Raw genomic sequence first — 11,982 nt, 5'->3', positions numbered from 1 at the left:
GAACATGAAACAAGTGTGTTTATTCTCGAAAAATTTATGACTTTTTTCTCAAAATTTAACGACTTTTTTCCTCGTAATTTAACGACTTTTTTAGGGCCCGAGCACTGCATTGCTCCGTTTCTTCTTCTTCTTCTTCTTCTTCTTCTTCTTCTTCTCCAAAGTAAAAAGTATTTTTGAGGGCCGAAACATGCTCGAAAACTCACGAAACTTTGCACACGCGTCAGACCTGGCGAAAATTTACATCTGATATAGTTTTCAGAAGTGGGTGTGGCAAAATGGCTCGATAGCGCCACCTATAAAATTTCAACGGAGTGCGCCTCGAGCTACGTTTCACGTACATATACGATACTCGGTACACACAAACTCGACATGTTTGGCAAGAGTCCTGGCCTTAAGATATCTAAAGGCCAATATTCCGTAATAGCGCGACCTGTTGGCAGCAGGATATGTCATGTCTTACACTCAAGTATGCCATGTTCAGTCTGCACCAAACTTCATATGTTTGATAAAAACGCTGGCCTGAAGACATCTGCATGCCAATATTCAGTTATAGGCATAGCGCCACCAGCTGGCAGCAGGAAGATTGGCACATATAAATGACTGACATATTCCTCCTAAATTACTTCGTTAAAAACATAGTGGCCACCATTCGCCACCGATCGGCGGTGAGCCCGGGTGTGAGGGCCCTTTCAATGCTGCTTGCAGCTTTAATTTTTTTTTTTTTTTTTTTTTTTTTTTTTTTTTGACAATGGAAGCAGTATTTAATGATACTACAATATATTTTCTCATACAAAGAAAGAAAGAAAGAAAGACAAAAACCTGATGCAGCATAGGTATAAAAATAGGAAACAATAGAATATTTCAAACTGGTTAGGTAATTCAAACATATATGAGATATTAAGTAATGCAAATATGCAAATACAATACTATACTGTACTTTTACTGTAATAAACCATGGTTAATTTTGGTAAGAGAAAAAAATATGCCTCATGATAATGCAATAACATGTTTAGTATCAGGATTTCTCTGTAAAGATATTGTCATGGTGTAATCATTGTTGTACTAATTTTGACATTTAGGCAATTTTGAAAATATAGTTACTATAGTTAAATCTATAGTATTTAAGCCATTTTAAGATAAAACAACAACACCTGGTCATGATGTGATACTTTAAACTGAACTTAAATAAAATTGTTACTGCAAATAGAATAAAATGAGGTGGTTGTTCTGCAACAAGGTGAGACAGTTCTGCTCATAACAGTAAATGGCTGATGGGAAAAGTGACAGGTACAAAAAAATAAGTGAAAAAAGCAAACACACAAAAGGGGATTTCAGAGAGATATCGTGGAAAGTAAAGAGACTGAAAAGGAAAATGGAAGTGAAGGTGCAGTTCAAGAGAGAACCTTTTTCTTATTTTCCATGACCCCAGCCTAAGGTTTTAAACATTTGTTTAAATGCGATGGCTATACAAAGAGGGTTGTCTAGGGTTTAAGAATTTGTTGTGGGTGAATGGGATGGCCTGGATGAGTGTGAGATTTCCCGACCTGAAATTTTGTCCCAGTCCTGCCCTGTTCTACATGGTGGTTGTCCAGCCCTGATATGTTCATTAAACAGATTTTAAATGCAAGTTATTTTGTATTAATGTGTCAATATGATGTGAGGTCCAGTTACCAGCGTGACACTAAAACAGGTAGTAGTAAAGGGTACTTTTTAATTAAGTACATTTCAGAGCCCATACTTCTTAACTTTAACTAAAGTAAAAAAGTGTAGTAAAAGTTTACTTTTACCAGAGTATTTTTAAACATGAGTATCTGTACTTCTGCTTGAGTGAAGGATGTGTGTACTTTTGCCATCTCTGCCTATTTTAAACGAAGCCAGCCGGACATCTGATTAAATCTCTGATAAAATCGGTCAGATTTTCTCTGTATTAGAGCAGTTTTAAACTTACTATGACTGAAAAGTTTACAGGGGTTCACTGGTTTAAGAAATTTCTGATCGAAAAAAAACTGCTTCTTTGTATTTGTAAGGTATTGTTTTTGTTATTATGTACTGGTTCAAATCAGTAATCAATAATAATTATTATTTTATTAACATCTGGACTGCGGGGAGACGGAGCGGGCGTGGGCGCATCAGGCGCAATCATCAAACATATTTCAAAGGAAGCTGGCCCCACGGTCCTGACCGCATCATCACTGTCTTTACTGGGTTTTAGCGAATATTTGCATTTATTCACATATGACTGGATGTGGTGGACTGTCATGATTTTGGCTAATGCAGGGCACTACTGAATAATGCGCATCAGAGGGGATTTAGAAGTGGGTATACGCAAAGCCAACTGATAAAGAAGTGGGTATACGCCGTATAACTGATACCCACTGCTGCCTAATACATAATTATTAAATGCTCGTTAGGCAGTTGATTCCCACTTTTCCGATTTGATATGTAAAAAGCGAGTTCTGCAAAAGTATCCAATGCACCAAATATAATCAGAATGTACCCCTTTTTGTTTTTTTTTGTTTGTTTTTTGTTTTCTTTTGTTTTGTTTTGTTTTGTTTTGTTTTGTTTTTTGACAATGGAAGCAGTAATTAATAAAACTACAATATATTTTCTCACACAAAAAATGAAAAAAAGAAAAATAAAAACTGATGCAGCATAGGTTTAAAAATGGGAAACAATAGAATATTTCAAACTGGTAAGGTAATTCAAACATTTATGAGATATTAGGTAATGCAAATATGATTGCACAGACAAGTGAATCCTTCAATATTGGCTGTTTTACAGTTTATTAAATTTTATTGTTTGAAAAAATATATTAACAGTATTACGTAGACTTTGTTCCACCCCACTTGACCTGCCTCATGTCCTGTCCTGCAAGGTCATTGGTTACATTTATAATCAATCATCCATATTAATTCTATCTATAAAAATGAAAATAATGTATCTGTTCGACTGCATTTGACATCTGCGGTCGAGCTCAATCCTTGGGATGATTTTCTTTCTTTACACACTCCTGCTTTTCATTCAGCTTCATACAAAAGCAGACAAGCCTTTTTGTCAAATGATGGGAGACCCTAATTACCCACTGATATCCAAAGATGGAGATGTAACTATTGGAGCACTTTTTCCTATCCGGAGCATAGAGACATTACCTTCATTTGAATTTACACAAAAACCTCAGTTGCTATCATGCTCCAGGTTTTCTACATTTAACTAATATACTGTATATCAGAGAATATAATTCATTTGATATGATCATTTATACATTTGCTGCAATAAGTACATTTGTAAATGTCTACCATAACATCTGTAATGTCATGATGTTTCACAAATGAACCAGATGTATTTTTGAACAAGATGTACTTTTTTTGGTATTAATGCTAGCTCTTAAATGTTTTCACAGTGTAAATCTAAGAGGTTTTCGGATGGCTCAGACCATGATCTTTGCCACTGACGAGATTAACAACAGTAAAAGTTTACTCCCAAATATTTCTATTGGTTACCGAATTTATGATACCTGTGGTTCAAGACTGTCTTCTGTGAGTGCAACTATGGCATTAATGAATGGACAAGAATTTGCAGCAGAGGACACATGCAATGGGCAGTCTCCTATACATGCCATCATAGGAGAAACAGAATCATCAGCCACAGTGATTCTGTCCAGAACTACAGGGCCTTTTAAAATTCCAGTGGTAAGGGTCTGCTTATAAAGTAAGTCTAATAGTGATCTCCATACTGATGATGTTATCACTGTTTCCTTTTCTTTCTTTTTCAGATAAGTCACTCAGCCACATGTGAATGTCTCAGTAACAGGAAAAATTATCCATCTTTCTTCAGGACTATTGCTAGTGATTACCACCAGAGCAGAGCACTTGCATACATAATCAAGCACTTGCTGGTCTTGGGTGGGGGCTGTGAACAGTGACAATGATTATGGAAACAATGGAATGGCCATATTTTTGAATGCGGCTCAGGAAGAAGGGATTTGTGTGGAGTACTCTGAGAAATTCTACCGAACAGAGCCTGAAAAACTTCGAAAAGTGGTGGAGACAATTAAAAAAAAGCACTGCAAAAGTGATTGTTGCGTTTCTTACCAGTTTTGAAATGGAAAATTTGCTTGAGCAACTAAGTACTGAGAATATTACAGGCCACCAAATGATTGGGGTAGAGGCATGGATAACTGCTAAAAGTTTGATTGGTCCAAACAGCTTTCGTGTTCTTGGAGGGTCGCTGGGGTTTGCAGTGAGAAAAATCGATATTGAAGGTTTTGCAGACTATGTTACAAAGTCATTTTGGGAAACAGCTTTTCCATGCTCACAGAGAGAAAGAAATCTTCCTCAATATGCATTAAGCTGCAACATATATCAGGATCTGCTTTTGCTTAAAAACTACAGTGAAGATGTACCTGAACAAAGATATTCGAGCAATGTGTACAAAGCTGTTTATTCTGTGGCTAATTCACTACACAGTCTACTCAAGTGTAAAGAAAAGAAAGGTTGTGAGAAAGACCTGAAAATAGAACCTCAGCAGGTAATTGAAAAAAATAAATAATAATAAATAAAATAAAATAAAAAAGTGAGTGACAGAAAGCAAAATGGCTTTCTGTTTGAAAATGTTTAAAATGCCCTTTTCTCAATAGGTTGTTGAAGCACTGAAAAGAGTAAATTTCACTGTAAAAATGGGAGATCGTGTGTTGTTTGACAGCACTGGTGCCACTGTAGCCCAATATGAAGTTGTGAACTGGCAGAAGGACTCTGATGGCTCAATCCAATTTACACCAGTGGGATGCTATGATGCCTCACTGCCCCCTGACCAGCGCTTTGTGCTCAAGACTGAAAACATAATCTGGACTGGAGGACAGCTGGAGGTAAATGGCAATAACATGTTTATTCGAAACAAAATGTCAGAATACATTGCCCTATAGCATATGCAAGAACTGACAAAAAAGATACCACAAAAAATAAATAAATAAATAGTGCCATTTGTTCAAATTCAGGACTGAATCTGGATCCCTTGCACAAAACATATTTACATTCAGTATTATATAATTCCAAATTATTTAAAAATAACATAACATGGCATCAGTAAGAATTAACTGAACATACTGTAAAAACATTATCACAAGAAGTAAGAACATACATGAAACCTATACAGATACTATTAACATATTTACATGTATGTTATAAAATTGTATTTTTATCTACCCATTTTTCACTTTGTCAAAATTATATATAGCCTTACAGGTAACATATTTGGCAATATCTACAGTGACTGAGAGCTCAACATGCTGCAAATGAAAAGAAAAAAAAAAAAAAACATGCACGCTGCTGTAACGATGTGAGTGAGACGAGAGGCGAGCGGATCCAAATGCGAGTTTTTATTAACTGGACAAGGCAGAGACATGGTCGAACAGGCAGGGTCAGCACAACAGCAAACAGGTGTAACAAAGGCGTGACGTGGGGATAGTCCGTGTAGCAGGCGTGGGTCGATCCGTGGCGAACGTAATCCGTTAGGGGGCAAAGCAGAGGGATAGTCCAAACAAACAAGCGAGTCGTCCATAGCCAGGCAGCGAGACAGATGAGACAAGATGGCCAGGCGAGAAAGCTATACACGGGGAACACGGGAACTAGGGAACTCGGAAACTCGGGAACTGGGAACTAGGAACTAGGAACTAGGGAAACAAGAATGCAAACAACCACAATGATAATCACCATACTCCGTGATCCGCAAGGGGAAAGACCGGGGCTTTTATAGCGCACCTGATTGGTCACAGGTGCTGACCCAATCAGCGCGCTGGATGATGGGAGTAGTAGTCTGGGGTGTAGTACAACAGTCAGAGTGTAATGACAGGGCGAGAGCGACATCTGGTGGTGAGCGGACTGCAGGTCACCGACCAGATTCATGACATAGCCCCCCACCAAAGAGCGGCTTCCAGACGCTTCAACCCACCAATAGTCCAGGGGAGCGGTGGGGTGGGGGCGAAACAGGGCGAGGGTTGGGGGACCAGGTCCTTGCGGAGGACCAGGTGACTGAGGCAGGACCGGCAGGGCAGGAGCCCACCAGGGCGGAGCAGGTGGAGCTGGAGCCCTCCAGGGTGGAGCAGGAGGCGCCGGAGCCCTCCAGGGCGGAGTGGGAGGCACAGAAGCCCTCCAGGGCGGAGCAGGAGGCAGAGCAGGAGGAGCAGGAGCCCCCAGGGTGAAGCAGGAGGGGCAGAAGCCCTCCAGGGCAGAGCAGAAGGCGCAGAAGCCCTCCACGGCAGAGCAGGAGGCACAGGATCCCCCCAGGGCGGAGCAGGAGGCACAGGGGCCCCCCAGGGTGGAGCAGGAGGCGCAGGGGCCCTCCAGGGCAGAGCAGGAGGCGCAGGGGCCTTCCAGGGCAGAGCAGGAGGCGCAGCTTCTCCGAAGGACTTGTGATCAGATGAGACCTCTGGAGCAGACTTGTGATCAGATGAGACCTCTGGAGCAGACTTGTGATCAGATGAGACCTCTGGAGCAGACTTGTGACCAGACGAGACCTCTGGAGCAGACTTATGATCAGATGACACCTCTGGAGCAGATTTGTGAACAGACGAGATCTCTGGAGCAAACTTGTGATCAGATGAGACCTCTTGGGCATACTTGTGAACAGACGTGACCTCAGGAGCAGACTTGTGAACAGACGTGACCTCAGGAGCAGACTTGTGAACAGACGTGACCTCAGGAGCGCAATGTGCAGCCCACACACACCAAATGGCAACCGCCATTAAGGCATGAGCAGCGGCGGGTGGCAGGGCCTCTTTAATGGTGGATTTGTGTTGATGCCACTGGGATGTTTGCTGCCCTCACTGACACTAGTGGTGGGTCCAGCACGCTGGCCATCATGATAGGCCGTGACCTTGGGGTGTCAGACGAGACATGGCGAGGCTCTGGGTGGTCTGACAAGACGCGACTTGACTCTGGGCGGTCAGACGGGACGTGACTTGACTCTGGGCGGTCAGCTGGGACGTGACTTGGTTCATGGAGATCAGCTGTGACTTGACCAGGCTCATGGAGATCAGCTGTGGCTTGACCTGGTTCGTGGAGATCAGCTGTGACTTGACTTGGTTCGTGGAGACAGGCTGAGGCCTGACTTGGCTCATGGAGACCAGCTGTGGCTTGACCTGGCTTGTGAAGATCTGTAGTGACTTGACCTGACTCATGGAGATCAGTAGTGACTTGACCTGACACATGAAGACCAGCTGTGACTTGACTTGGCTTGTGAGGATCAGTAGTGACCTGACTTGGCTCGTGAAGATCAGCGATGACTTGACTTGGTTCGTAAAGACCAGCTGTGACTTTACTTGACTCAGGAACGACAACTCTGACTTGGCTTGACTCAGGAACCACGGCTGTGACTTGGCTTGACTCAGGAACCACGGCTGTGACTTTGCTTGACTCAGGAACCACGGCTGTGACTTTGCTTGACTCAGGAACCACAGGTGTGACTTTGCTTGACTCAGGAACCACGGATGTGACTTTGCTTGACTCAGGAACCAAGGCTGTGACTTTGCTTGACTTGGGAGATACAGCTGTAGCTTTACTTGACACAGGAACAACAGCTGTAACTTTACTGGACTTAGGAAGAGCAGCTCTGACTTGACTTGACTTGACACAGGAAACACAGCTTTAACTTGACTTGGTGTTGGAACCACAGCTGTAACTTGACTTGACTTAGGAAGAGCGGCTCTGACTTGACTTGACACAGGAAACACAGCTTTAACTTGACTTGCCTTAGGAAGAGCAGCTCTGACTTGACTTGACGCAGGAAACACAGCTCTAACTTGACTTGACACAGGAACAGCAGCTGTAGCTTGACTTGACTCTGGAACAACAGCCGTAGCTTGACTTGACTCTGGAACAACAGCTGTAGCTTGACTTGACTCAGAAACTTGACTTGACTCAGGAAACGCAGCTGCAACTTGACTTGACTCAGAAAACGCGGCTGCAACTTTACATGGCTCTGGTATGGCAGATGTGACGTGACAGAGCTCCGTTTTCGCCGCCATTTTGTGAATGGGATCCGCGGTCGCCGCCATCTTGTGAGCGTGCACAGGCGCGGCCGCCATCTTGCGAACGGGCACTGCTGTCGCCGCCATTTTGTGCACAGGCTCTGGTGCAGCCGCCATTTTGTGAGCCGGTTGCGCGGTCGGCATTACCGGGATGTCGTGTTCCTCATCCGCGACACCCACAGTAAACGATGAGCCCACACACAACAATGCATAATCCATAAAAGCGGCTAGTGATGAACGCGGACCCTCGCGTCTCAGCCTCGCCCTTAAAGGCTGATTTACGCCATCACAAAAAATTTCTATTAGAATAAGGTCCAGGAGATCTGAATGATTGGCAATGGATAGAAATTCACAGATGTGCTGTTCAAGTGTTCGTTCCTTGTTTTAATCTGAAAAGTATCCGGGTTGTGTCCATACCTGTTGACTGTCCGTGGGTGAAGCTGCTGGATCCTTGTGTGACGGAGTATTCTGTATCGGTGTGAGTGAGACGAGAGGCGACCGGATCCAAATGCAAGCTTTTATTAACTGGACGAGACAGAGACATGGTCGAACAGGCAGGGTCAGCACAACACAATACTGATGATAATCACAATACTCCGTGATCTGCAAGGGGAAAGACCAGGGCTTTTATAGCTGCAAATGCTCACAAACAAATACAGAAACATGCTGCAAAAATAGAAACCAGCTACAAATACTCAAACGCTTGCAAATACAAATACCTGCGCATTTATGTATTTGGTTGTGTTGTGAGCATTTGCAGCGTGTGTTGTCTAATTGATGAAGATGTTTTTTTTGTTTTATTAATATGCAGGTGTTTTTTTTTTTTTTTTTTTTTGCATGTGTTTGAGCTCTCTCGGCCACTGTAAATATCACTGTTGATACAGGGCAATATATGTCATATATATATATATATATATATGTATATTTATATTGTTTGTGTTGTGATAGATGACAGCTTAAAAATGTAATCTGATCTATTAATAAAATGATAAAATGAAATGAGTAACACGGGGTGTGTTTATACAAGGGTGTGTTTCCCTAAAGCAGCTATGGTCACAAGTTCTGTCTTTACCAATAGAGTTCAATGCAACTTACGACCATAGCTAGCTAATGATGCTTTTGGGAAACACACCCCAGCATAGTTCAAAACAATGTGGGCAAATAGATGAAGTAAGACATTCAGAAAAACACAAAGATGAACAGAACACTCAAATAGCATTAGCCACAGCTGGTTTTTAACTGCATTTGGCAGGTTGGAGGGTGTTAATTTCAAACCCTGTGTACAATATGCATTTCTATGTAGAAACCAAGGTCTGTGTGCAGTGAGAGCTGTCCTCCAGGAACTAGGAAAGCTGCACAGAAAGGAAGACCTGTCTGCTGTTATGACTGTATTCCATGTGCAGAAGGAGAAATCAGTAATGAGACAGGTAATGTGTAGCTAATTTCACAAAATGTTCTAAGAAAATTGTTTAGCTCCTTTGTGTGTGTGTGTGTGTGTGTGTGTAGCTTACAAATAAAACCATTTTCTTTCATTTCTAACTACAGTGATCAACTTCCTTTCCAGATTCAAATAACTGCAAGCAGTGTCCAAGGGAATACTGGTCTAATGCTGAGAAAAATAAATGTGTGTTACAGGCTATAGAGTTTCTGTCATTCACAGAATTTATGGGTGTAGTGCTGGTCTTTTTCTCACTCTTTGGAGTAGGATTAACTGCACTGGTAGCCATTCTGTTTTACAGTAAGAAGGACACCCCCATAGTAAAAGCCAACAACTCAGAGCTGAGCCTCCTGCTGCTCTTCTCATTGACTCTTTGTTTTCTCTGCTCACTTACTTTCATTGGTCGGCCCACAGAGTGGTCCTGCATGTTGCGTCACAGCATTTGGAATAACTTTTGTCCTCTGTATCTCTTGTGTTCTAGGGAAAACAATAGTTGTGTTAATGGCCTTCAAGGCTACACTTCCAGGAAGTAATGTCATGAAATGGTTTGGGCCTGCACAACAACGACTCAGTGTTCTTGCCTTCACACTTATACAAGTTCTTATCTGTGTACTTTGGCTAACAATATCTCCTCCATTTCCTCACAAAAATATGAAATATTATAAGGACAAGATCATTCTTGAGTGTAGTCTGGGTTCTACAATGAGTTTCTCTGCTGTTCTGGGTTATACTGGCCTATTGGCTGTCTTGTGTTTCATTCTAGCTTTTCTGGCTCGCACACTGCCTGATAACTTCAATGAAGCCAAATTCATTACATTCAGTATGCTCATATTCTGTGCTGTATGGATTACATTTATCCCATCTTATGTCAGTTCTCCTGGAAAATTTACTGTAGCTGTGGAGATTTTTGCAATTTTAGCCTCAAGCTTTGGTTTACTGTTCTGCATATTTGCACCTAAATGTTTCATCATCCTACTTAAGCCTGAACAAAATACAAAACAACATATGATGGGAAAGGTTCCATCCAAATCCTACTGAGGAAGAAACACATATTTACATCATAAATGTAATGGTCTTTAATTGTTCAGCAAGCTGATTTACATAGAAGTCATTTCATTTCATTAAAAGATACATTCAGAAAAAATGTCTCACCACATGATAATATGACTTAATTTGCATATAATGTGCCCAAATGACCCTGACAAATACTATAAACAAACCCATACCAAGAATAAAGGAGGTCCTCCTCTATGGTACTTTTTTCTTGCTCCATTAAAACAAATGAGGAACAGTACAATGGAAAATGATAGATAAAGCAGCAAAGTTTCAAATCCTGAAAGGATGGTGATGTTAGTCCCTTTCATTAAAATAGCTTTTTGAAAAAAACAAAAACAAACATATATATTGGCTAATCCCTACAGATGCTATGAATTAAAGCCACAACATTAACAGTTTAAGCAGGTGATGCTTCTAATGCAGCAAATGTTTGTCAATCAAAATTTGAGAAGATTCGAGAAGAAGTGTAATGAAATTAAATATTAATTCATTTAATATTTAAATGTTATTTCCAACAAATGCTATTAGAGAGTTTTAAGGATATTTTGATGGTGGTATAGCAATAATCATAAAAGACAAAGAGATGTTGCTTGCATGAATAACATCATATAGTAAATCAGTTATGTGATCATAAGTATGTCATGTATGCTGTATGTATGTGTGCTTTCTGAAGCACATTTGAGACTCTGACCAATCAAAACATTTACGAAGGTGTTTTGAGACACATTCCACATGCAACTGATTAGGGGTAAATGCAGGATAGATGCTTACAGCAAAAGTTTCAATAATCAGCTTAACAGCATAACCAATATATTCTACTTCTATGCAACTGTGACTGTAATTATTTAAACTTTTTAATATTTTTTAACACACATTTAAAATGTCACCCTAACCACCCATTAACATCTTACTATTTTGTTTAGAATTATAACTATGCATCTGTATTTTCTTGTTAATGCAATTTCAGCTGGAAAGAATTATATTTCTGCTGTAAGGAATTAACACAATTGTAGCATTAAAGTACTCCTTAAGTGTTTGTAACTAACTTAGCAGAAATAGTCATTTAAAATGAACTTCTAAATTCTTGATAATGCAATCAGCATAAAAAAAAAAAATACAAAATTGTTTGACCGATGCTCTACAGACTACTGTTATCAGTATCCACACCACAAGCACTTCAGTTCATGGGTCAATCTGGGTCTAATGGGGTCTCATCTTTCTAATGTCCTCAACATCCCAAACAGTGTCTTGTTGAACCTTTCTGCAGGGTTAGCATGGGAATGGTGGGGGCGTTGTACATTAATCCCTAATCCCACAGTAACTCCAACTCCTGCAACCTTTCAAAGAGTTCTGCATTCTCTGCTTAACTCTGGGTTGATACTCATCACATGCCCCTCATCACTTCTTTTGCATTCTGCACTGGATGAGCAGCTTTGTATCTAACAGTATAGACATCTTAAGTTAT

At 40.9% G+C, this 11,982-nt stretch overlaps 1 pseudogene; it reads left to right on the top strand.

The window, feature by feature from the left end:
• Positions 1–2,986: 2,986 nt before the first annotated feature.
• LOC127180814 (extracellular calcium-sensing receptor-like) lies at positions 2,987–10,499 on the top strand (annotated as a pseudogene).
• Positions 10,500–11,982: the final 1,483 nt, after the last annotated feature.

Source organism: Labeo rohita, chromosome 18 (assembly GCF_022985175.1).
Source record: "Labeo rohita strain BAU-BD-2019 chromosome 18, IGBB_LRoh.1.0, whole genome shotgun sequence".
Taxonomy (NCBI): Eukaryota; Metazoa; Chordata; class Actinopteri; order Cypriniformes; family Cyprinidae; genus Labeo; species Labeo rohita.
Note: the sequence above shows the minus strand (reverse complement) of the source record. Positions and strands in the feature narration are given on the sequence as shown.